At 44.6% G+C, this 27,806-nt stretch overlaps 1 long non-coding RNA gene across 1 annotated transcript in view; it reads left to right on the top strand.

Moving 5' to 3' along the window:
• Positions 1 to 4,260: 4,260 nt before the first annotated feature.
• The window catches only part of LOC139755246 (uncharacterized), a 104,226-nt gene continuing 80,680 nt past the window's right edge, over positions 4,261 to 27,806 (top strand). The window contains exon 1 of the long non-coding RNA XR_011714062.1: positions 4,261 to 4,370. This is a non-coding gene — a long non-coding RNA (uncharacterized lncRNA). The remainder of the gene's footprint in view (positions 4,371 to 27,806) is intronic.

Below are 27,806 nucleotides of genomic sequence, written 5' to 3'. Positions count from 1 at the left end.
GAAGAGATGAGAGTCTGTGTGATGGAATTGTATCTTTGACTAACCAATTTAGTTGGCTAGCTGGCAACGAGGCAATGTTTTCATTAGCTGAGTCACTGATGGAAACTGTTCCCAAATTCTCCCGTTTTTTGTGATAAGTCTTGGGCGAGTGTTCGTTAAACCAAATGCCTAAAGGCGCCGTCAAAACTCAGCGTTGGATGGTTATAAAGCTTTTAATGAAGGGAGTCATTTACATATTTTGCTATCTAGAGGCAATTAAAGACTCCTATGCAAATGAGAAGAGGCCAGCCTAACAGAAACCCGACCGACGCTATCAGATGAAAAGCTTCTGGTAATTACCCTCTTTATCTTGGTTATCAGCTGTCAGCGGGTGAGTCAAGGCTGAGGAAATGCCCCTCTCCTGCCGCTGAGTAAACCTGTCACTCATCAGTGAAACCATCATTGCTGTGCATTTTTTCCTCCCCTCTATCATGAATAAGGCAATGAGTCTTCCGTAAAGGTGCCACTTGATGAGTATGGCAATTACTGATGAATTAGTTTAAAAAAAAAGATAAGTCACCCATGAGTAAAATTATGGGTCAGGAGACATACTGTCAGTCTCATGACCATTTGGTTCTGCAGTGAGAGTGTATCATCGTAAGTCTTCTTCACACACAGTGAACACTCAAAGACACGGTAGAAAATCCTTGGATTCGTAAAAGGGGAAAAAATGGAGTTAGTTAGTTTGGCATGGTCATGCGCGAAAGGTTTGTCGCTAGCATGGCAATAGGAATGATGGGAATTTTATTGAACCATCATCTCGTAAGATGTGGGGAGGAGAGGTTGTCTTCCTCTCTCTTTTTTGATCTACTTGAATATTCAACAGCAATGCAGGAAATTTGCATGTAATAGCCCCAGGGGCTGGGAGAGAGGGGGTTAGGGTTAGACTATCCATATTCAAAGGTACAAATTTGGTGTCATAATTAGGTGTGTTGTCTTCACTGGCTGGAAAAACAGACAAGTTGAATTAATGTTTATGATGACGAGAGTCCATCCTGACCTACAATCAACAGTTGACGATCATGACTTTACTATGTGAGGGGAACCGCAGTCACCCACGGTCAAGGGATGCTCGAACAACAGTCCACACCTGATGAAGTTTATGAGACATTAACTATTCCAGCAAAGTGTCTTTCAAATATAGATATACGACGACTATTTTCTATCACTAATTTACATAGTGAATGACGGGGGAACCCCACATCTAGAGAATATATGTGCCACAGTGGAATGTTCACAAACTTCATATAAAACATTTTAAAACAGTATGACAAATTTTGGAAATTAAAGCACCAACATATTCTATAGATCAAATCACATCCTTTTTCTTTCATAAAGTCTTTATTCTTTGATAGATGAATAAATGATTTTAGCTAATAAACTGAAAAAAGCCTTCACAATTCACGGAAGTATTCCCTATTTCTAATTACCTATTTGTACTGTACAGACAAGAGAGTTCTACACTCGTGGTGTCCCGTCTCTATAACTTTCTCTAGTACAATATTCTACCACCTTTCGTTTGCCGTCCACGATCACAATCTCATCATTCCATTGATCCCGTTCCTCCACGACTCTCATACTACCATAGGAACTTCTGAACATCGTTCTTGGCAAGTTCCTCGCTCAGTATCATGTTACGGCCTCTGGCTGCTCTGTCCTTTGCACTGGGCGATATCGTGGCACCATTACTGCTGCAGAAGGTAAATGCCGCGTCGCTCCTCTGGTGGGCACGGTCACCGTGGTGCGTGGGCGACGCCCTGCGTCCCCACACCTCCTACGATGCAGGAAATGTATGTTTTATGAGCCATTAGTGTGTGGGTGTCCTTCCGTACGCCAAAGTGAGGCTCTTGAGTAATCAGGAGTCTTGTCGCTTGGGAGTCGCTGCGCTTTCTAAGAGACCTACACGAAACAGGTAATGGGGGAAATTCTCGCCCACTGATAGGTCCTTAGGTATGACGTCACATGCGTACGTCATCATGATTTTGGGCGGGGACTGCGCGTCATCGGAGGATGCAAAAACCTCGGAGATTAACTGTATTAATCATCACTTATCTGTGTCCCATTTGTTCGTAAATGTTTGAATCCGGTAAGAAAGAAGATTCAGTAAGAGATTAGATTCAGTTCCAGTCTGTTTCCATAGTTCTTGTTAACCATACTGAATACTGATAAAACCAGAACCTGATCTACGAGTGGTTTTTGCTTTAATACACATCTGAATGTGACCTGAACGCGATTGAGGAAATTAATAATGGGACTACTTCATTTATATATATATATATATATATATATATATATATATATATATATATATATATATATATATATATATATATATATTTCTCCCCTATCCCAAGGATAGGAGAGAAAAAATACTTCCCACGTATTCCCTGCGAGTCTTAGAAGGCGACTAAAAGGGGAGGGAGCAGGGGGCTGCAAATCCTCCCCTCCCCGTTGTTTTGATTTTCCGAAAGAAAGAACAGAGAAAGGGGGTCAGGTGAGGGTTTTTTCCTTCTAAGGCATAGTCATCTATTCTTGACGCTACCTCGCTAACGCGGGAAATGGCAAATATGTATGAAAAACAAAATCTTGACAGATATCACAGGTTATATGGAATACTTCTCTAAACGTCCTTCTTGTTGTGGCTCATGCATTCATTTCCCCTTTTTTTTTTCGGATTCCAGACAAAAAATGCAAATGAATTCGACACAATTTTCCTCATAAAGATCAAAATGGTAACACATGACAGCCATTGCGAACACTGTGGAACAGAACTTTAGCCTAAGGTGTATGTACGTACGTACGTGTTCGTTCCTCATCCTTGCCCTCTCATCACCTCATGTCACCTGCCACTTAACCCCACTCATCCCTCACAACCCCACGGCTCCTCCCAACACTTCAGATATTAATGACGTCATGAGGTGTATTAGCATAGGTTACCCACTGAGGAATAGCCTCCCCTGTTACCCGTCTTGGCATGTCGGGCCTCTATATTACGCCCATGCATCACCTTCTCTCCCTACTGTATCATAAGGCACTGGAAACCTACCAGGCAATGCATCCAGTCCCTCGCCACGCCATCCTCACAGTGTTAGCGGTACGACTCGCTGTATGCCATCGTCTCCACTACGTAACCACCACGTCATCGTATACATCCCCTCCCTCACCATCAAAATTGCCACCCGAACGACACCATGAAACCCCCATAACGAGTGGGTTTACTATAGTATGTCTATAATATTAATCACCATATAATTTGCATATAGTCTTCACCATATCTTACTAACAGTATTCACTTCAACCATGTGTACAGTGGCCAGTCATCACTCGCAATATCATGACCTTGATCAATGACGTCGTATCAAATTTGTGTGGTCCTGCACACACACACACACACACACACCTGTGGTCCTCCCACTGTGGACATGGCCACTGGTGTCACATGCTGATTACACTCCCCCCTGGATTTCCACACCCCAGTCAATAATATACGTGCAACAAGCACTCCCCAGTGTATATCATACATATATCATCTACTCCCCCAGTACTACTCATACGTGTAATATACACTTACCCCATTGGGTACCAGGCGTACAATACACACTATCATAATGATATGGAGAGTTTATACGTTTATATGACAAGGAACTTCATCGAGAATGGTCTAAATCGCCTATATAAGTATATCTCTTCAATTTTGTCGCGTGAAGTTCGTGACAGGTCGGCAGTTAACGAGGGAGGTACTTAACGCTCGTATAGACCTAGTTTGCCTGATGATTCAAACGATCCCTCACGACAGTCGTGTACACACTTCCGTCATAATGCCTGCAAGAACTTGCCTACTTTTGTAGTAATAGAACAGGTGTCCTTTTTTTTTTTTTTTTCTTACGTTTCAATATGGTAACTTTTTGTGTGCTTGTTCGGTACTTTATATTTGTGTGATTTCCAAAGAGAAGAGGTGATTGGCAGCCGTGGTTGTTGTTGGTGACGTGGTAGCGTCAGCAGCCCGTAGTGTGTGACTGGACACTGTGACAGATGGGGTATAGGCAACATGCCACCTCCCTCCCCTTCTGTATATACAAGTCGCGTTTTCAATGAAGTGGTTAGTATCAGCGTTCTGTTGACTTCTTGAGATATTTCGTTGATCTGAATTCTAAAGGAAAACTTTACAGCGAAAAAAAACTTACGTACAGACAGCTGTTATTCATTTATTTCATTTATTTCAGACTTAGCCTGGTGGTCTGAAGGTAGCCAGATTTTGCCGAGCACGTACACCAGTCTCCAGAAACTGTGACAAGTCATACTCTGATGGAGAACATGGTGGTCCAATTAAGGTAAGAGCAGTTCTTCGATTGTTGCCATAGCGGGAATCATCTTCTTGAGGCGTTTTATACGTTAAATGTAAAGACTTTTCATTCCGGTGTGAATAGCAGGCATTCCTTGTATGATAGATGATAGAACATAACATTCGTATGTATTTTGTTTATGGTCACTGTTTCGGTGAGGTGGGCGAGCAGGTAATGTCAACGTAGCTTGGGTCACTTATGATTCATGAATTAGCTGGGTCAATGTCGTTCTAGCTTCGGGTGTTCTCATACATCAGTGTTCAGTAGTAACAGAGGGAGCGTGAATGGTTAAGGAGGGGTTTTGTATCATACGTGAAATCATGACTTGGGGAGAGGAAATGATATGATGGTGATGACTCTGGGGTGCGGATATTCTCGAAGCCCCATAGATGACTGGAGGGATTCCTGGGGTCAGTGAAGTGAAGGTAATAGACTGAACCAAGGGCACGTGAAGCGTCCAGGGGGAAACCACGGAAAGGTCTGTTGGGACCTGGATGTAGATAGGGAGCTGTGGTTTCGGTGCATAACACAATAGACTGAACCAAGGGCATGTGAAGCGTCCAGGGGGAAACCATGGAAAGGTCTGTTGGGACCTGGATGTAGATAGGGAGCTGTGGTTTCGGTGCATAACACAATAGACTGAACCAAGGGCATGTGAAGCGTCCAGGGGGAAACCATGGAAAGGTCTGTTGGGACCTGGATGTAGATAGGGAGCTGTGGTTTCGGTGCATAACACACTCATGACAGCTAGAGAATTGATGTGAGCAGATGTGGCCTTTCTTTCTTCGTCTGTTCCTGGCGCTACTTCGTCAAAGCGGGGAACGGCGATCAAGTATGATACACACACACACACACACACACACACACCAGAATTCATCATTCATCACAGGAGACTTGCCTCACGAGTCTCTCACTCCACCAACTGGCTGTTGCCGATGAAAAACCTCGCCTCCCTCAAGGGGCGCACCAAGAGTTCCATCACCATAAAAATTAATGGAATTTTCAGCCTTGGGGAACCCCCCAAAAAAAAGAGTTGACCTCAAGCACAAGGTTTTGCCCAGCGCCCGTCACCTGAGAGTCTTGTAAATATAAAGTGGAAGAAAAAAAAGAGAAGTTACACAAGATTTAAGTGTATCAGTGATAGGTGGCAAATCAGGTTGGGTGGTTATAGGAGGAATTGGACGAACACATTCATCTTGCTCGGTTTCATGTCAGAAGCGATGGTCCCGAGGATTTAGAAAGAAAAGAAAAAAAAGAAAGACCAGGTCTGATTTACAGGAGCGTGGTCCACTTTTTTCATTTTTCTTTTTTTCTTTTTTTTTTCGATACATTTCGTCTGGTAGATGTGGATGATCATATTGATTATATCTGTGAAAATACATATTTTTTTCTCTATTTTTTCATTGGGGTTCTCAAGTCTCTCTCTCTCTCTCTCTCTCTCTCTCTCTCTCTCTCTCTCTCTCTCTCTCTCTCTCTCTCTCTCTCTCTCTCTCTCTCTCTCTCTCTCTCCCCGATTAACGAACCCACTAAATCTACGTGAGTAACGCAGAAGAGTGTCTACACGTACCCTCGATTATTTTCTTCTTATGAATAGTTTCAGCATCCTGCCTCGACCCTCCTCCATGACCAAATCCTGATTACTTGAACACGTTTTTAATTAAGAGCCTGAAAATCTGTCCACTTGCCTTGTGAATCTCCATGTGACTAATGACAAGGACAGAGTTCATTAACGTGTGTGGTATCTATCCTCCACGCAGGACAAGACTAACGAAAGAATTTATTGAGGTCATCAGTGAAATGATGCTTTTAATGTTCATGTTTAATACATTTTTTAAAATCCAGTTCAAAACCTGTGTTCGGAGGGTTTTGGGAAAGTGAAGTTCTTGAGAATGGAGGACGTAGAGTGAGACTCCGGTGTAGTGAGTGACTCATAACATGTAATATTCTTCATCAACTCGACTATATATTCCTTTTTTTTTACGATCCAGGCTCCAGTCACGGACAAAAATCCATATCAAAGGCCCGGTATTCAATGAAATAGAGAGAGGACTATTCTTGTGTATGACAGTCAAATCTCTAACTTCATTATGTAGACTTTGGTGACGTATATCTCCGAGGATTGCGATGGGTTTACTATCCACCTTCTTGGCTAGTACACGAAGATTAGATGAGGGAGGAGGGGGCAAGTCATTCATAAGACTAGAGTCTATTTGTCCGAGGCGAGTTGACGTAGATGTAATGAGATTACAGTTTATGATATCGTGAACGTCCGTAATGGGCTTTGAAGCGTTTGATTCGCCTTGTTGTGATAGTTCTTGATCTTACAAGTGGCTCTTAGTAGTCAAGATAGTCTTCTTTTTTTTTTTTTACCTACGTGGAATCTATACAATCACTGATCTCTAAATTCTATATCACGTTGGATGTCACGCCGTTCTCCCACTCGATCACCCACCCTGGCCCAACCCAGCCCATAATGTTGAAGCCGCAAGACGCTGTTGATTGATGACGTGCATCAGAGAGAGGCGGTGGTGGCGAGGGTGGTGGTGGGTGGATGGGAAGAAGAGAAGTCTCTTATCGTGACCAAAGTTTGTACTTAGCTTTAGCTACCTCTCACCACCGATGGCCATCGATCTGTGGCTGATCCATGACAGCTTGTTCGCATAATGTGGTTCTCTCTCTAGTTGGTGGCATGAGAGCTTCCACACGCGTCGCTGTGTCTTCTCAGCCAGCCAGCCAGCCATTAAGGTGTGCGGAAAGTATCCTAATCTAGGGCAGGCGATATGGCGGCCCAGTTTGGCAGAGGTGGCTTTCTGATCTACAGGGCTGACGCATCAAGTGAGGCCAGCAGAATAGTGAGTGGTTACTTTAGCAAGCCAGTTATTACCAGGTCGGCAAAAGAACCAAATGATATCCATGGTTAAACGAACGTACTTTATTTAACGGTATGATAAAGAGAAAGATACGATTGATCTAGCGAACTCCTTCTAATTGAGATGGTGCCGATGTCGGTGAATTTTTTCTCTAATTCAGTCATATTTCTGTTTGAAGCGGAGGTGGTCTAAGTGATCACTCAAAGAGCGAAACGAATCCCCGCGTCTTGCCATCACTGCACACGGTAGAACAGACACTCACGTTATTATTTCTCCGTAAATCACCAGAAGTAAAGCAAATAGTCGATGATAATGGGACACCAAAATATTGCAGATCATGTAGAAATCGTGAATATTACGAGTTCGTATATCAGCACTGAAGCCTCTCTCTCTCTCTCTCTCTCTCTCTCTCTCTCTCTCTCTCTCTCTCTCTCTCTCTCTCTCTCTCTCTCTCTCTCATATAACACGACACGCCCTTTGCTCCTTCACCTGTTCCCCACCCATATCACCTCACGTCCCAATTACCGCTTGTGGCAGGAAGAGCAGCGCGTCCGATCGGGCCGGTCACTCACTGCGCATCGTGAGTGTGTGTGTGTGTGTGTGTGTGTGTGTGTGTGTGTGTACCATCCCAGGCACTCACCATGTGACGGGGGAACGCATTCACGGGTGCTAGTCTCTTGATCATCGATCATCAGCGCCAGGACGTAAAAGAAAAGTTTTATGAAGAATTTGGATTCATCTCATTCCTACATTTACAGTGGAATCCAAATTCTGCATCTCATTGATCCTCGTCGATTTCCAGTAATGAGTTGCCGTTGTGTTTCTGAAGTACGAATAGATTTTGCCAGACTATATTTTTTTTTTTTTTAATGAAGAATTTTCTATCGTGTTTATTATTATAAGAAAAGGAAGCTTACATTAGAAATCTTCAAGATTATAGTGAGATGCAGTAACATTATGCAAGTGCGCATAATTCTGGCAATTTAAACAAAAAAATAAAATGAACATATCTTTGGCCATGGCACAACACACAGTCTAAGATACCATAATCATGGCGTACATAACGAAATAATCATGACGAAATCAAGGCGTGATGAACGCCAAGTGGGCGAGAAGCGAGAGGAAAGATGCGTTATTGACGAAAACATCATACCGGGAGAACAAGACTAGCTCTTTTGTACTTCCCTTATCATCTTACATCGCTTACTGGTAACGGCCATAAACTGTCTATCGCCAGAGCTAATAAATCAACTTGTAAATGCACCAGGCCAGGGGCTGCTGTATGCAGAGTCAGATGGTACTTTAACTTGTGGTCTTCGGAACATCGCTGAGGCCTGAAGTAAATGGTTAACGATGTTACAGTTGATGGTTGTTAGTTAGTAGGTCGATATGGACGGCCCTTATGACCCCCGAGTGGTTGGTAGGCCTAAAACCCAGACAAACAACCAACCGACCCAACAACCATCCTTAACCAACCAACCAGTCTTGCAGGAAACAAAGACATTCGCGCCGTCGATATTATACCCTCCTCCCCGTGTCCCTCGCTGAGAAACATCCCTGTGATCGCAATTAAGGCACAGGACCAGAAATACGTTAAGGAGGGCCGCTGGGCAACCGACATTCCACAAAACAGGAGAACGTCTACTTATTATTCCATCGGGGATCGTCGGGACGTTCAACCGTCAACACCGCCATCAGCGGCGGCAGCAGCAGCAGAAGCGACAGCAGCGGCAGTAACAGCGGCAGCAGCAGCAGAAGCGACAGCAGCGGCAGTAACAGCAGCAGCAGCAGAAGCGACACAGCGGCGGCAGTAACAGCGGCAGCAGCAGAAGCGACAGAAGCGGCAGTAACAGCGGCAGCAGCAGCAGAAGCGACAGCAGCGGCAGTAACAGCGGCATTCTCGATTGCAACAACAGTCAGCGGCAGTAACAGCAGCAGAAGAAGCGACAGCAGCGGCAGTAACAGCGGCAGCAGCAGCAGAAACGACAGCAGCGGCGGCAACAGCGGCAGCAGCAGACAGAAGCGACAGCAGCGGCAGTAACAGCGGCATTCTCGATAGCAATAACAGTCAGCGGCAGCAGCAGCAGCAGCAGCAGCAGAGGCGGTGGGAGTCGCAGCAGCAACGGGAGTAAGGAGCGTCACCTGCTGTTGACTTCCTCACCCTTACTACCAGCGTTAGTGATGCGTTCACTTCATTTTTTTTTCTTACGTAGGTGCAGTGTTACACAGTTGAAGCGTGACACAGACGCAGCGCAACGCGAGTGTAGCGTGACATGGATGTAGCGGGACATTGGCGTTCCGTGACGTGGGCATAACGTGATACTAACGTAGCGTGACATGGGTGTAGCGTGACTTGGATGGAGCGTGACATAGGCATAGAGTGACACAGGCGTAGCGTGACACAGGTGTAGCCTGGGTTTCTGTCACTTCTCTCCCTCCTCGAGGTTATTCAAAACTAACAACTTCTGCATTTTATGTATAACTCTGGTTTACTACAATGTTTTTTTTTTTTTCTGTCTCACAAGTATCTGTTCGTTCAGAATTCTCATAATCTTAATTCTAGATTCCACATTTGTTGACCTGTGCTTTGGCAATTCTATTTGAGGTTATGGTGAGCACAAGTTACATTAAATGGTTCTTCAGAGAACTTCCAGGAAAAGTAATGATAGTGTATTACATATCCGGCTCGTATTCGAGTGCACGCGTGCGCGCATGTGTATGTATGTGCGTGTGTATGTGTGTGTGTGTGTGTGTGTGTGTGTGTGTGTGTGTGTGTGTGTATGTATGTGTGTGTGTGTGTGTGTGTGTGTGTGTGTGTGTGTGTGTGTGTGTACCTTCACGCTTCAACTGTTATATGACGCTTCTAATGACTGAGATGAGTTCAATAAAACAGGTAATATTTAGACAATGATGAGACGTTTGCCTTACACAGACACACACACACACACACACACACACACACACACACACACACACACACACCTGCTCTTGAAGAAGATATGCCTTTGACATTGATCATTTGTGGGATATATTTCTTCTGGCACCTCTGACTGTGTGCTACTCCCGGCTCCATTTATACCCTAGAAGGACGCAATAATATCCCTCAAGGGAAATTCAGAGACAAGAAATTGAATACTCAAGCAGGACAACGCGCACAAAAACGCCTGTCAATGATCCAACAGAGCCTGTGGGTGCACTGCACCTGCGCGGGGGCTAACTCGCTGGTGAAGACCAGGCGAGGGTGTGTGTGTGTGGCTAGGTCACTTCCAAGAGCACCTCTCCACCTCCTCCTGCTTCTCCTCCACCTCCTCCTCCTCCACCACACTGTGGTCAGGTCACGTCGGATCTCGCTGATGATGGCTGTGTGCTAAATCATCACGGGGACAGATGAGGTGCCTCGTGCGCATTCATACGTGCATACGAATCATCGAACATTCATCATGCCGAAACATACCCATCCCTTCAGATCATGTGTACATACAAAGTCGCTAAACATTCATCATACAGAGGTATACATACTCATGCCTTCATATCATACGTGCATACCGATCACCACACATTGATCACACTGAGGCATACACATGCCTTCGGATCATAGGTGCATAGCAACCACAAGTCATTATACTTTGGCATGAACTAAACATACGTTATACTGAGACGCATACACCTATGTTAGATTATACGTGGAAACAAATTACCAAACATGGCATCATGCTGAGGTGTACATAGACACGACAGATCATAGCATCTATAATTACGAATACATTCTTGCTATACCATATTGTTTCGACCTCTCGCCTCTCCACTTATAGTGCACCCATGCTGGCCTTTTGGATACCGATGCGCGTACATGCCACGCCCGTGTCTCACTTCCTAAGGATTATTTGTCTACAGTTATTCGTTATGTTTATAGATACAGCAAATCTCAAATTGGGTGTTATTCACTAGATCAAGGGCCAGCTGGCAGAAGACAAAGTTCTGAATATTTCGCGAGTAAAGTTTTGTATATTTTGGAGGTAAAGCTTTGAATTTATTTCCTGAGTGTTGATGGCAAGGGACGGACGGGTTTTGGGAGTTTCAATATTCTTCTGTTTTTTTTTTGGGGGGAAGGGGGGTTGTTGAAGGGTTTCCTGTGAGTGAGATGAGGACGAAAAGGAGGAGGAAAAGAAAACGGAAAGGAGGAGGGTAATAGACCGAATGGGCTCAACTGAAGGAAGCTACTGTCAGTACGTTTTCCGTTCTGGGTTCTTTAGCTTGGCAATGGATCTTTTTTTTTTTTCAAACTTTGTAGTACGTACCTATGATGATGATGATGATGATGGTGATAATTATACTATTAAAGATACTAATAAACTTGCCTTTATCGTAGAAATTATGCTTTAACTTCATACCAATGACCACACTTGCAGCCGCTTTCCTTACGTCTATAATACCTTCCCGAGCTTTCGCAACAACGCGCAGATGTACGGAACTTTATTCGTACTATCGCACCTGAGCGACATTGGTCCAAAGGTCCCATTTCCACTGCCAAAGGTTGACGTCAACATCGAAGACGGTGATGTTGGTCTGGCGTATGGTCTTGTAGGTGACGACCCCATGATCGAAATGTGAGTGAGGGAAGCGTCCAGATCGTCTGGCCCGGGTGTGAGAAGCATAAGAAACACCTTCCTATCCAGAGTCACCACTGGCATGTCCGCATATCGCTAGATCCTGTACTTTTCAGTCGCTTTCGTCCCTCTCTGTTCACAGGAGAGAGAGAGAGAGAGAGAGAGAGAGAGAGAGAGAGAGAGAGAGAGAGAGAGAGAGAGAGAGAGAGAAGCGTGCCTGATATTTCCTGTGCATCACATGTATCTTTTTTTGTCGCCCTGTTGGGGTTTTTATAGCACGGTATCTTATCAGTCGCGACATCGAGACTCCACTTGTGGTTGTGATATCCGAGACCAAATTTCAAAGACGCTTATGATAAAGAGATGGGATCTGATATCTCTATTATCTGCGTGTGTGTTCTTTTTTTTTTTTGGTTGGGTTTTTCGCTTCATTCTTCCTTGATGTATATCCGTCCTTAGTGTATCATCAGCTGTCGAGGCTAAGGAGCTTGAGTGAGTGGGGCAGACTGAGGACATCTGTATGCTGCCTTGGGGTAGACTGTGTCCTCTTGTACTGGATTACTGTTGCCTCTACAGATGGGGTGCTGGATATCCCGTGGCTATTTTTCAAACGGGCTAATTTGCCTATTTTTTTGTTTTCTTTTTCATTTCGTCTTCAAGGGTGATTTTATATTTTGTCTCCGTTTTCTTTTTTCTACTGATCTAATCTTGTTATCTTCTGTTTCCTGATTTTTTGTTTTTTTTAAAGGAGTGATATCATCATCATAGACTTATGTTGCGATTTGATTTGTCTGTTTTTATGTTTGATTGAACTAATTTCCGTATCTTTTATCTCTTGATTTATCAAATGGACCAGTTCTGTTTCCGTCCTCTGTTCAGTTTTTCTTTCTTTCAATTTGGCTAATTTCATCATCATGTTCTCAATTATAATCATCTGGCTTACTTCTCTACACTTCCAATTTAATCTTTTTTCAACAAGGCTATTTTTCGCTATTGTTAATATCATCCTCGAAGGTTTTTTTTTTGTATTCTTATCTTTTCTCAACAGAACAATTTTGCTATTTCGACAGAACAATTTTGTTTGAAAAAAAATTTCCAGTTTTCTCCTTGGCAAAATTTATTATACTTATTTATTCCCCAGTTTTCCGTAGGCCTAATTTCTATATCAATCTTATTCTTTTCTGTCAACTATGATGACTTCCATAACATTCCGATCTTGATAATATTTCAAGTTTTATTTCCAGGAACGTTATCTATTCTTATCAAATTCACATCAGCAATATGAACGAAGGATTAGTTTTCTCACAGCATACGTTACGTCTTGTACGCTCAGATTCATCTTGTGAGATAACAACGGGCGGTAAGAGCGAGCCTAAGATAAGATAAGTGCGGTAAAGCGAGCCTAAGATAAGTGGTTATCTGTCTCATTAAGATACCCTCCCTAATGTGCCATTCTCTTGTTCCAAAAGATAGCGACACTCGCTATAGACAGTCAGATAATAGCGGGATTTTTTTTCCCCTTTTAACTGTTGACATTACGGTGTTCATCATTAGCGATGTTTAGTGATAACGAGAGAGAATTGATGACAGTTGATTAGATAAGGATATTTGGTGAAGCCTTTTGCCACGCCCTTCGACATCTCTAAAGCAGTCGATGCGACGCAAGACTGCTTTCTATACTTCCTTCATCTGGGATCCCGCGTGTCTTTCTGTACCCCCAATGCATCGTTTTCTTTTTCCACTCGTTGCATAACTGACGTCTCTGGTGCAGCAGCGTCTCTCTCTCTCTCTCTCTCTCTCTCTCTCTCTCTCTCTCTCTCTCTCTCTCTCTCTCTCTCTCTCTCTCTCTCTCTCTCTCTCAACACTGGTATCCCTCAAGGTCCTGTCTGTCCCATCGCCTGTATATCCTTCCGTCCCTCCAGTAATGGATCATTTTCAGCCATTCCTCTCTACTCTCTCTCCCTCCCCTCCACATACATAAAGCATATAGCTACTCCTCGTGAAATAGATCTTCGATAGATATCTAGTCTTACAAAACTGGGCCTTAGATAAATACATTAGTCCCCGTGAACTATGTAGATCTTAAGAGGAAAACGCCCCCCGCACCAAACTTTGCATGAAACATGAGTATAAACATGATAACATATAAACTAATCATATAAACTAATCATATAAACTTTAAAAGGAGGTACGATTCTTAAGAGCAGACGTAACCGTCTCTGGTTATCACCTTGCTCCACGCTGAAGGGAGAAGCGGCAACTGATTACGCCCAGGCTGGCATGACCCTACAAAGAAAAAAAAAAAAAAACGTTCCTTTGGCCTCCTTATCTCGCATCGTTAGGATGACGTCCCCTAGAGTGACGTCCTGTTCCACCTGCAGATATAACGTAGTTAATTACCCCCCCCCTCCCTCCCCTCGCCCGGGTAATGACCTGTTCCCATAATCCTATCACCGTTGGCCTCACACCAACATCCATAAGTCTCTTGGGCCATTAGGAAAGCCTAGCTAGCTTTCGTGTATATCCTCTCCTCCTCCTCTCCAACCATAGCAATCGCCGGAGTGGTCTCATCCCTCCTGGCTACGCTTAGCGCCCAAGAATTATATCGCCGATTGACCGAAGAGAGAAGAAGGGGAGGTTGGTGGAGGGGTGGTGGTGGTCCGTGTCATTTTTCAGGAGACGAGATATTTGTAGAGACCAAATAGAGACGAGGGAGATAAATTTCCTCCCCTCCAGTTAAGGGCCTGGGTCCTTTTCACTGAGCGACCCGATAATGAATGTGTCCACCAGACAAGAGGTCTCGATAAACGTTGTGTGGGCAAGGCGTCCACACCGCGCAGGAGCATGTTTAAGGCTACCGGTGTTGCACTCGGATCCTCTTTAACTAGGGGATTTATACCTTCGCAGATTGTTCTTTATAGGATTATAAGGTTGCGGGGCTGAAGGTTATGTCCTTTATATTTCAGTCATCTGTATCTTCTGCTAACACGGCCTGAATCGATTGCTCCACCTATAAGGCAGAGCGACGCGTCAAGATGGGAGAGACTTTTGAAACTCTCGCTCGACTGTGTTAGCGTGGCTCTCCCTGATTGCATTTAATGCGTTCGACATTATGGAGTAGTGACGCAGCGGAGGGGGATAAGCGTGACATGCGAGCTTTGATTTGATTCTATTTAACTCACAGGTTTGAAGTCGGTCTGCGGTCGCTTCAGTAATGGAAATTATTTTATGGATATACAGATGAATACGAGGTTCAGTACCATGTTATTGCTCGTAACGCAAGGTCTGTGGCTCTCACCAGCACCTGACAAATTTGGGATTACCCGGCAAACAACCCGAGATAACTTTTCGATGTGGTGCACAAGACAACTTAGAGTTGACATAAGCTTTGATATCATTTCAATATATATATATATATATATATATATATATATATATATATATATATATATATATATATATATATATATATATATATATAGAGAGAGAGAGAGAGAGAGAGAGAGAGAGAAGGCGAAAAGTTGACAGGCAAATGCTTAATGACCCCTACACACAGTTGTCAATGATTCATTGATTTCCTCAGTAAAATTTCTGTCTGATGGAGTAAAATATTTGCAGAACGATAGTTTTTGTTCAGCGGAACTCTCTGCCGGCATATGGGAGGTATAGAGAGGGGAAAGTGGCTGGATGAATGATGATACCACTGAACAATGTCATTCCGTCGTTCAGGTTGTGGTGGCCAGGGATGTGATGAGGGAGGCTGTGTTGGCCAGAGAGGAAACGAGTGGTGGTGATATGGGGGTTTAGCGGCCAGAGAGGGCGGGAATAGAGATGGTGAGGAGGGGGTTGGATGCTGTGGCGTTGTGGTAATGAGGGAGGGTGTGGTACCCCTCCACAGGTGTGTGCAGACGTGGGCCTGGAGGGCGCAAGTCTGTTAGTACACAATAAAAAGGCGGCCCTGTCTCTTCCTTGTCTGTAGACACGTCGCGTAAGTTGCCAGTGAGAGGAAAATGACGGGGGTAAGTAATTGTTCCCCTGAACAATATCATTACGCCGTTCTCCGACGTTGTGGGAGTGTCTGCTTCGTGTAGGTAACGACTTCTCCCAAGGCAGTGGCCAGCTGGTCAGTCGACCAGTCTCACACCCACTCATCAGTTCGTGTTGCGTTATTGATCTCTATCTACGCACGCACGTGTACACGTACATACACACACACACACACACACAAACATACACACACTCACACACGCACACACACACACACACACACACACACACACACACACACACACACACACACACACACACACACATATATATAAAGTACATAAGAAGTTTCCTTGTGGTTTTACCTGCATAGACACACAGACATAAACACACATCACTTATGTGCTTCATATACAGATAATTCTCTCTCTCTCTCTCTCTCTCTCTCTCTCTCTCTCTCTCTCTCTCTCTCTCTCTCTCTCTCTCCAAGAGTCGTGGTCTTCAGCCGTGTTGAAGTCAAGCATAACACCAATAAATCGCCAGTGGTGCTGTACACTTGGACGTTATCGCTCAAAAGGTATTGCATTACGAATATGATTAATTCACTGGTCATCGTGAGTACAAAATTGTTTCTTTTACAAATCTAGACTATCTTTTGTTCTCACAAGCTACTGGTAAGCTGTCGATATAACAGTGGTTGGGAAGGCGACTGAATAACACTTCCTCGTCTTGTCAATAAGGGAGAGTTGGTGTGTGCGCCACTAGAAGGAGCAGGGAGAGTACACACCCTTCATACACTCTCTGGCCTCTCAGTGAGAGGGAGGGAGGAGGCCGCCCCCATGGACAAGAACATTCTTGGGTTAACTTTAGCCATGGTACAGAAGCTGGATGAGCCTGTCGCAGCTGTGGGTACTTTACCCCCCTTCCGTCACTACTGGTGTCTGTTTGTCTACCAATCAGAGGAAGGATGAACAGGTGGGTGAGATTGTGCGCCGTCCGTTCACGCCGGGGGTCGAACTCGTGCAGGCGGACTAGTATAGTTAGCATCGCTAACCACAACATTCGAGTTCTTCTGATCGAGATCCTTTGGTATGATGTCGAACTCTATCTTCCTCTGAAAATGATACGATGAGTATTGAACGTAAACTCTAAAGCTAATTTATAATTCATTATATAATGAAACTGACAAACATATCCTCTTAGAGCGTCTACATACATATATATTTTATTTATATCTTATTATACTTGGTCGCTGTCTCCCGGGTTAGCGAGGTAGCGCAAGGAAACAGACGAAAGAATGGCCCAACCCACCCACCCACACACACACACACACACACACACATATATATATATATATATATATATATATATATATATATATATATATATATATATATATATATATATTTTTTTTTTTTTTATACTTTGTCGCTGTCTCCCGCGTTTGCGAGGTAGCGCAAGGAAACAGACGAAAGAAATGGCCCAACCCCCCCCCCCCATACACATGTACATACACACGTCCACACACGCAAATATACATACCTACACAGCTTTCCATGGTTTACCCCAGACGCTTCACATGCCTTGATTCAATCCACTGACAGCACGTCAACCCCTGTATACCACATCGCTCCAATTCACTCTATTCCTTGCCCTCCTTTCACCCTCCTGCAAGTTCAGGCCCCGATCACACAAAATCTTTTTCACTCCATCTTTCCACCTCCAATTTGGTCTCCCTCTTCTCCTCGTTCCCTCCACCTCCGACACATATATCCTCTTGGTCAATCTTTCCTCACTCATTCTCTCCATGTGCCCAAACCATTTCAAAACACCCTCTTCTGCTCTCTCAACCACGCTCTTTTTATTTCCACACATCTCTCTTACCCTTACGTTACTTACTCGATCAAACCACCTCACACCACACATTGTCCTCAAACATCTCATTTCCAGCACATCCATCCTCCTGCGCACAACTCTATCCATAGCCCACGCCTCGCAACCATACAACATTGTTGGAACCACTATTCCTTCAAACATACCCATTTTTGCTTTCCGAGATAATGTTCTCGACTTCCACACATTTTTCAAGGCTCCCAAAATTTTCGCCCCCTCCCCCACCCTATGATCCACTTCCGCTTCCATGGTTCCATCCGCTGACAGATCCACTCCCAGATATCTAAAACACTTCACTTCCTCCAGTTTTTCTCCATTCAAACTCACCTCCCAATTGACTTGACCCTCAACCCTACTATATATATACTTTTCAAAGTAGAACATTCAATTGCCGATATCCGATACCGATAAGGTAAAGCAAGGATAAGGACAAAAAAAAAATCCCGATTATGTTTTCCTCGATTAACCGATATTTAAACCTAAAAAGAAAACGGTCAGCTTCCTTTTTTTTATTAACCTCCCATCTAAATCATGCTAATTACGGTCGTAATCAGACGCTCCGCGATAATAATAGGTTCCATTCTCCCCCCCCACTTTTTCCTTCCCCCACCCCCCCCCCTCACGCAACTACAAACACGAGGCGTGTCGACGGTGTCGATTCTTGCGTCGATAGAGGAGGGGGTGGGGGTGGTGGGGGGGGTTTGGATTATTTCTGTCATGCGAACCCAAGAGGGAGGGAAGACCCTGAAGGGAAAACTAACTCCACTGACCATGCAGCGGCTGACAGCAAAAAAGTAATCTAGTTACAAATATAATTTATGACATTTTTGCGTTCGACCGTTACGTGAACGGGAGATTTCGCGCTGGAACTTTGGCAACGCCGTAACCCCGCCGTATCGACAACAGGGTGGTAGAGAGGGAGGCGGCCCACCACCACCAAGGGAGTAAAGCTGTCGATGAGGGTTTAAAAGTGTCCCGTACTTTGATTTACGGCAGATCAGCCACATTAAAGACGTCCAAAATGACCCCTTTAAGCTACTTGGAGATTCGCCCTTACAGCGGGGAGCGCGACGTGTCAAAATCACCCACCTTCGCCGGACCATTTATGGCCGTCAAGCTCCACTGATCATCGGAGACTATCGAATCTAAAACAATACCGACCCACCGCCATCAACGCGAACCCCGCTATTACACCTGATCGGGGTAAGAGGGTGATAAACCACACGCTGACAGCGGCCGGTCACCCGGTGCAATGCACACAGAGCCTAACAAGCAGAGGTATGACGCAGGATTTATCGTCTATAGGTACGGTCGGTGCGTCGGCGTAGAACAGTGATTCTAACTTTATCTGCTCCTCGTAAATCCGGTGTTGAGTGACCGTGTCAGTGTGCGGATGAGGGGGGGGATTATCGTTGATCGGATAACGAGGTGAAAATTTATAGATCCCTTAGGGCCGTTAGAGGAGTCTGCCAACCGGCCAGTAAATTGGATTTCTTTCGCGTTGAAGGAGCGAACTGCTGCTCTTAGCGATCATAATCCTCGTCTGCCGTCACCCACAGCCATACCAACATAGCCCTTTTTGCTTGAGTCTTGAGAATATTTTCGAATTCCCTCTCCACTATCAGTTTCTTTCAACCTGTTCCACATAATCAGTTGTTAATGGTTGTTCATTGACTCATTTTTCTCCTAGGATGAACACTGCTTCAACTATGTACCGTCCAGTCAAATCGTCTCACGCACTCTTTATGTCCACACACTCACTCACTCCCGGCGCAATGCTAACACACCTCTCGTCTGTTTGATCGACCCTTCAGAATCAAATTCTCTGGAAATATATCACGATGTGGTGTGGAAAGAAAGTTTATGCGTTGAAGATTATCACAATCAACCATCTACTACCGTTGAGAGATATGGCTGGGAGGATGAGGCTTGTGGTGTTAAGTTCGGTAGCAAATTACCCTCAATCAGCCGTATATTATTAGAAGGCCATGATTGCTCCTACTGTTCTTTAGATCCTTGTTTCATAGTATTAGCTCGTAAAGGAGGTACCTTTGTGTGTGTGTAGGTGTTACTGAGTGGGGATGTGCGGATGTGAATAGTGGGGTAAAGATGTTAGTTAGCGAGTATATACGTGGAGTTAGATGTTTTGGTGGGCATGTGTGTGTGTGTAGTTGTGAGATTATGTTTTAGGGGAATTAGCAAAAGGAGTTTTGGAGTTCGACTGTGCAATATACGTCTTTAAAGTGGTTATTCAGGTCTTCATAATCATTCACTTTCCAATTACTCTTTGGGATTTTTTAAGACGAGTTAAAATGTGTGACTTAAAATCTCAATTGGAGATACAGACAACTTAGAGTAACTTTCCAGAGTCGACCAGACTCCTTAGACACGAGAGGAACTCATCACTCCTTCAGGAACTTTATTGAGGATTCATTTGTGATTCTTATCTAAAGCATCCTGCCACCACGCGTGGCATCTACGACCCGCAGGTACGCGGTCTATGTTCGCACTCAGAGTGACCGTAAAGACATGTACTATGAGGGTCTAGACAGGGTTTTTTATGGCCATCTTGAGAGTAAAGAATGGGTTTGTTATGGGATAAGTGTTCTTCAAGTCCAGTGAGTGACTGAAGACAAGTGTTTAAATAGAGATTAATGATTTCTCACGTGTCCCAACGCGACGAGTACATATTAAGACTAGCGTTTCTTATAGCGAGGTGATCTTGCACACCCCGAGCAACAGACAACCTTAAAAGGGATATGAGTCTTCCTACTCGTACTCCAGGAAGCATATCCTCCGCCACTTCTTAAACCCCGCGGGTGCTTGCCGTCACAGCTCACTCGCTTTCATCACCACTTTGATATCATATCATATGCCGGTCACAATGCTCTTTCGTATGGTAATTTCATGATGCGTTTTCCTGCCACTCTTCGTCCATCAGAAATTCATTGGTGCACTTAAAGTCGCTGTCGTGATCACTTTTCACGTTCGGGGAAGTCATGTCCCGATTTCACTGCTCCATTTCGACATCAGTTTGTTGTTAGAATTTCACTATTCTTCATAAGATCCATTTATGGATTGTAAACACCGAATGTATTATATATATATGCGCATAAGGCTAATATTTGCCTTATGCGCATATACACATTATCCAGATTGACTAAGGTTAAAAACGACTAGATGATTCCTACTATCAGTGCGTTGGCAATTTTACAACCTCAGCCAATCAAGCTCTTGGCTTGGGAACCCCTGAGGACAATTCAACCAATCACACGCCTCAGCTACTCGTCTCTCATTTTCTTGATCAGAGTTCCCTAACTTGTACTATATTTGGGATGCCCTACGCCCGGTGCGGGGTTGTACCTGTTTTCCTATATAGTCCTCGCAATCAAATATTACACTGGAATGGCTCTGGCGTAGATAATGAGCAGTGATTGTGAGGATGGTATCAGAGAGGATATTTCTCCTCAAGATTCGTTGCCTCTCAGATGGAATCGAAGCTGAGTATACCTCAGCGGCTGAAGTGTATGTATCGTTACGGCTGAGTGGAGAGAGTATCAAGGCTAAGTGTATGTATCGTCGAAGCTGGGTGTATAGAATATTGAGGCCGAGTGGACATATTGTTCCTAGTCATATTGTTAAGGCTTAGTAGACATATTGTTAAGGCCTAGTAGACATATTGTTTGATGATTAACGTACATATTAGTGAACGTAAGGGGTCATATTGTTAATGCTGAGTGTATGATATGTTAATATTGTATTATTAAGCCCCTACAGTCGTAGTAATGGACTGATTGTCACAAAGTCGTGTCTCTCAGTGATTTTGTACGGATAATAACATATGTTTACCTAAGTACTGACGAGGAGGGAGGGGGTGTGGCCTCATATGAACAAAATGTAATTCATAAAAAGTGAGAGTTAGAAAAATATTCAGAGGATGATGGTAATGAAATGACTTCAGTTTCATACACACACACATGACATTCACTCCCCACTCAACAAACATCAACATACAAGCAATTTACGAACCAAATACCATAACAACTCAAATTGGTACAAGATTTGCGCAAGAAAAAGAATCCATTACATATCCTCTGTAAGCAATTCATCCGCTTCGCCCTAAACTGCGCCTCACCTACCTGGTCGTCCACCTTCCAAAACCTGCAAACTGCCGATAACAAAGCACTCAGAACAATCACTGGCTGCCGAGCTACCACAAGCAGTCAACGCCTACACAATGACAAGAGATCTTTCCACTATAGATGGTCCCACGTGTGAAGTACTTGCAACAACAGCAGTAGCTACACCCTTGACATCTAAACCAGTCCATAATTAACCATCAACCCCAATATGGAAATTAAAAGCTTACCCCTTGCCTCACACTTCGAACAACTTTTATTCAGTGATCCCCACTCGCAACAAACAAGACACAGACAAGTCATACACAAAACCAAATTAAAAATCCAGCACGAAACAACCACCATTCACTGGGTCTGAAACACCATCCCACAACATAAGTACCTATCTGAAAACCTTACCCCCAAGACATGCACGAGTTACACTTTCTCATCTACGCTCCGGACGTCATTCATCCCTACAGGATTATAAATAGTGATTCATCAGATCTCCAGACCCTTCATACCCGCGATGCAACTGCCAGAGTGAAGACACCAGACACTTACTGCTCAGTTACCCCCACACTCTCCTCACACAGGCACACAAACGCACATCATTACACTTTATGACATATGGTCCCGCCCGGTGGACGTGGCCTGTTTCCTAAGCGCTGCGGGAGCCCCATGGAAGACTGAGGAAACTCGTTGGGCAGGAAGTAACTTATCAAGTATATATATATATATATATATATATATATATATATATATATATATATATATACATATATTATCCCTGGGGATAGGGGATTAATAATACTACCCACGTATTCCCTGCGTGTCGTAGAAGGCGACTAAAAGGGGAGAGAGCGGGGGGCTGGAAATCCTCCCTCCCCTCTCGTTTTTTTTTTTTTTAATTTTCCAAAACAAGGAACAGAGGGGGCCAGGTGAGGATATTCCAAAAAAGGCCCAGTCCTCTGTTCTTAACGCTACCTCGCTAACGCGGGAAATGGCGAATAGTTTAAAAAAAAGATATTATATATATATATATATATATATATATATATATATATATATATATATATATATATATATATATATGAAACTTCCTCAGGACTCCTTTTTAAGAGAGGTCTCTGGCATCACCCAAGACCTCCTTTCCAGAGACTTCTGGAGCCCAAGGCTGCGCTCCTACCAGTAGCAGGGAAATCATGGACTCCACTGGAGCGACAAGTTCCTCAACGAGACTGTTCATTGACGATGATGCAACCTCGCTGAAGGGAAAGGTTTTTACCTCATTCACGGTGCAACAATATGCAGGTTCGCATAGTTGCAGCTATACTAGTAACTTTAAGGTTACTTTAACAGTAACTTGAGCCACTCCTTCATCCTGGGCATACCACAGGGTATTCGGAGACCCCCAGCCGCCAGGAGCAGGCCTGATCGCCACCCCTCCCTCCTGCACCAGCTACCCCCACAATCTCCTGCCTCAACAAGACTACCAGCCCCGCCTCCCACCATACACACACCTGCAGCTTTCGTGCCTTCCCATCACGGACCATCAGCTTCCTCACTCTTCAGCCAGGACACACAACCCTCCCCTCCCTGTTACAGAGACCGAACAGTTCCCTTCCAAACCGTTCACCCGAAATAAACAACCCTTTCCACCCTTTTCCCATATCTTCCTCCCCCCACATGAGACCAGAACCCCTTCCTCCTCTTCTTCAAGTTGAGATCAAGATCCACCTCTCAGCCTCTCAAACTGAGAGGAACAGCAGACCAGAAGTCCATCTTCAGCTGAAACCAAGCGGCAACCCTTCCTTCCTCCTACTCCCCATATGACACCGCTGAAACTCCTCACCTTCCCCGGTGTGAACCTCTCCGCGCCTACCCCCGCCCAACGATTCCCTTCCTCCTCCCTCCCTCCCTCCCTCCCTCCCTCCTCTCTTTCGCTCTTCCCCCACCATAATCTTCCCCTCTGGGCCTTGTGATGCAGGAGGGACTCCCAGGAACCTCGATTATACGCCGGGACACCACCAATGAAGTATCCACAGCCTCCTGCTGAGCATACCAACCGGGTGACCCTCACTCCAAGCGCAGCTGTATGGAGGCTCAAGCCAAGTCTCATAAAGTCTCGATGATGTGGGAAATGTGAAGGCTGGGCTGACAGTCAGCTGTCATTCTTGGATAGAAAGGAGGCCTAAGAGATTCCTTTTTCGTTCTTTTATGTTTTTTGTACTATTCTTATTTCAGTTTACTTCAAGTCTGCGCGGTAAAGTGATCATGTAGTCGATTTCGTAAGGGAAGTCTTGAAGTCTCAAGGGTTGTTTAGTAAGAATTATCGCGAGTTACGAAAGTAGATGTAACTTCTGATCTAGTGCAATAAGCCTCGAGTCTGAGTGCTGTGGTAAAACTAATGACATATGGTTTATGTAATTTCTGATCTAGTGCAATAAGCCTTGAGTCTGAGTGCTGTGGTAAAACTAATGACATATGGTTTATGTAATTTCTGATCTAGTGCAATAAGCCTTGAGTCTGAGTGCAACTAATGATGTATGGTTTCCAGCCTCGTTTTAAATCCGGCTGTTGCAAAAGGTTTTAGGTCTGATTAATCTGAATTCTGACCGAAATAGTCAATTGCAAGTCTACCTGGGTTAGTAAGTAGCCTTTATTTTCATAAGTAAAGTAATATTTTAACCCTGACTGATATACTTTGAGTCTAATTGATAATTCTTGCTTCGAGCATTAGCAAAAAAAATAACAAAATTGCATTTGAGCTTGACCTTAAGTCTAGCTAATACAGATAGGCTAAAGTATGGCTGGAGTACCATACTTAGAAGTGTGATTCGTACAAGAAACAACCATAAATCGGTCTGGTAGAAGCGGTCTTGAAGTCTACCTAATGTGGTAGCTATTACGACCATTTGTGTGACCAATCCCAAGCGGAGACTCGCCCCTCAAGTTCCTCAACTCTGCCCGGTAAATAAAGTCTGAAATTCAGCCAGTAAGGTTAGCGTTTAAGGTTTAGTCTTGACGGTAATTATGGAATCTGGTTCGTATGGTAAACCTCACTTCTGCCGGTGCATCAGTTCCCCAGACCGGCTGATATGATAAGCATCAAGTCTCACTGGTATGGAGAGGACCCATATATGCATTGAGAGCGTGTATGGCTTGAGAATCATCTTGAACACCTGAAGAAGGTGTTGCAAGGTTTTTTTCCCCCCCGCTTCTTTCGATCTGTGGTTATAACTTGAAGCTGATGGTGTTAATGACCCCCCTAGCCCCAGAGCCGAGATAACCTACCAACCATATATAGATGGTACTTTTCTCCAGCGATGGCTATACGTGCCGTAAGAGCGTCCATGGTCTTTGAACACTGAACGGTGTTGAGATTATTTCGAATGGTGGCTGCAAAATGATACTGACAGTTGTTAATGACCCAGGTAGGAGATAGACCTTAGACCCAAATAACCAACCAACCATCTTCCTGGATCTTATAGTAAGTTTTAAGTTAAGCTGATATGTCTTAAGAGCTCAATGCAGCTGGCAAAACTGCTCGTTTGCCAAGGTTTGTTTTACATTTAGTGTCCATAAAACCTTAAGTTCAGGTAAATGTATTTAGCCGGGAAAGATATATTTCGGTGGAGATATTAAGTATACCGGAACATCAAGTCTGGCTGGCGAAGAGTATAATGTGTAATTCAGTCAGTGAGGCACAACCCCAAGACGTTCCGTGCGACTCTGTATCTTCTTTTGCGCCCGAGCGTATACAGGATGGGTAGGAGTTCACGATAAACTCGTCGCTCTTGTGGTAATAGTCATAGTCAGTGTTTCCAGCCACACTTATGTGGACCAGCGTGTTATGAATCTAGTAGATTTGATGTGCTGCATTGGTGAGGACAAATGTACGCAGTATGTACTGTAGACACACACACACACACGTATATGTGTGTGTGTGTGTGTGTGTGTGTGTGTGTGTGTGTGTGTGTGTGTGCGTGTGTGTGCGTGTGTTTGTGTGTGTGTGTGTGTTTGTGTGTGTGTGTGTGTGTCTGTGTGTCTGTCTGTGTGTGTGTGTGTGTGTGTGTGTGTGTGTGTAACAGAATCATAGAAATTTCGCAGAGAAAGTGGAAGAGACGACAAAGTCTTGACCCTACGTAAGGTATACAAGAGATGCCCCGCCCAGCCCAGCCCCGCCTCCCCCTTACCATTACGTTAAACACTTGACCAGATCCTTCCTCAACACTGCTCATCATCCTTCAAGGCCGAACACAATCCCAACTCCGCATGTCAAGCGCATCTTTTTAAAAGACAGCCGGACTTGGATGTAATCATCTCGATGCACGCTTTAACTGCTAGAATGGACAAAATGACTAAATATGTGTTTTATTTATTTCTCTTTCTTTCGTTGAGGGGTGGATGGATGGATGGGAGGTGGATATAGCCATGGAGGCTAGTGGCTGTGCCCAGCCGGACTTGGATGTAATCATCTCGATGCACGCTTTAACTGCTAGGGTGGACAAAAATGACTAAATATGTGTTTTATTCATTTCTCTTTCTTTCGTTGAGGGATGGATGGATGGATGGGAGGTGGATATAGCCATGGAGGCTAGTGGCTGTGCCCAGCCGGACTTGGATGTAATCATCTCGATGCACGCTTTAACTGCTAGGGTGGACAAAAATGACTAAATATGTGTTTTATTCATTTCTCTTTCTTTCGTTGAGGGATGGATGGATGGATGGGAGGTGGATATAGCCATGGAGGCTAGTGGCTGTGCCCAGTCGGCGTCACCACTTAGGCTTTCATGAGATTCGGACAGTAAAGACTAGCGCATATGTTAGCGGGTTTTGGCCGTCTGTGACGAGCATACCTTACTTGGATCTCTCCTCTCCTGACTCCCACTTCCCTCACTCCTCCTCCTCCTCCTCCCGGTCGCTCACTCGCTGCTTCCCCTCCTCCTCATCTGGTGCGGTGGTGAGTACCTCACTTGTTCTCCACCTGGTGTGGTTAGCCTCTCTGGCTTGTTTCTCACCTGGTGTGGTCAGTCTCTCAGTCTTCACTCACCTGGTGTGGTTAGTCTCTTACTGTTCACACACCTGGTGTGGTTAGTCTCTTAGTGTTCACACACCTGGTGTGGTCAGTCTCTCAGTCTTCACACACCTGGTGTGGTCAGTCTCTCAGTCTTCACACACCTGGTGTGGTCAGTCTCTTAGTGTTCACACACCTGGTGTGGTCAGTCTCTTAGTGTTCACACACCTGGTGTGGTCAGTCTCTTAGTGTTCACACACCTGGTGTGGTCAGTCTCTTAGTGTTCACACACCTGGTGTGGTCAATCTCTTAGTGTTCACACACCTGGTGTGGTCAGTTTCTCAGTGTTCACTCCACCTGGTGTGGTCAGTTTCTTAGTGTTCACACTAGTGTGGTCAGTCTCTTGGTGTTCACACACCTGGTGTGGTCAGTTTCTTAGTGTTCACACAACTAGTGTGGTCAGTCTCTCAGTGTTCACTCCACCTGGTGTGGCTAGTCTCTCAGTGTTCACTCCACCTGGTGTGGCTAGTCTCTCAGTGTTCACTCCACCTGGTGTGGTCAGTCTCTCAGTGTTCACTCCACCTGGTGTGGTCAGTCTCTCGGTGTTCACTCCACCTGGTGTGGTCAGTCTCTCGGTGTTCACTCCACCTGGTGTGGTCAGTCTCTTTGACACGTTCCTCACCTGATGTGGTGAGTTTCTCATATAAGGTTAGTCCTGCACTTGTCACTCACCTGCTGTGGCGAGTGTCTCTGCTTTGTTCCTTACCTCGTGTGGCTACTTTCCATTTGTTCCTCATTTGGTCTGGTCAGGTTCCCATTCTGCTCCTCATCTGCTGCGATCAACTTCTCATTCGTTCCTCACCTGGCGCAATCAGACTCCCACTTGCTCCTCATCTGGTATGACTTGTGTCTCATCCCATTCTCACCTG

Source organism: Panulirus ornatus, chromosome 19, assembly GCF_036320965.1.
Source record: "Panulirus ornatus isolate Po-2019 chromosome 19, ASM3632096v1, whole genome shotgun sequence".
In the NCBI taxonomy this organism is placed as follows: domain Eukaryota; kingdom Metazoa; phylum Arthropoda; class Malacostraca; order Decapoda; family Palinuridae; genus Panulirus; species Panulirus ornatus.
Note: the sequence above shows the minus strand (reverse complement) of the source record. Positions and strands in the feature narration are given on the sequence as shown.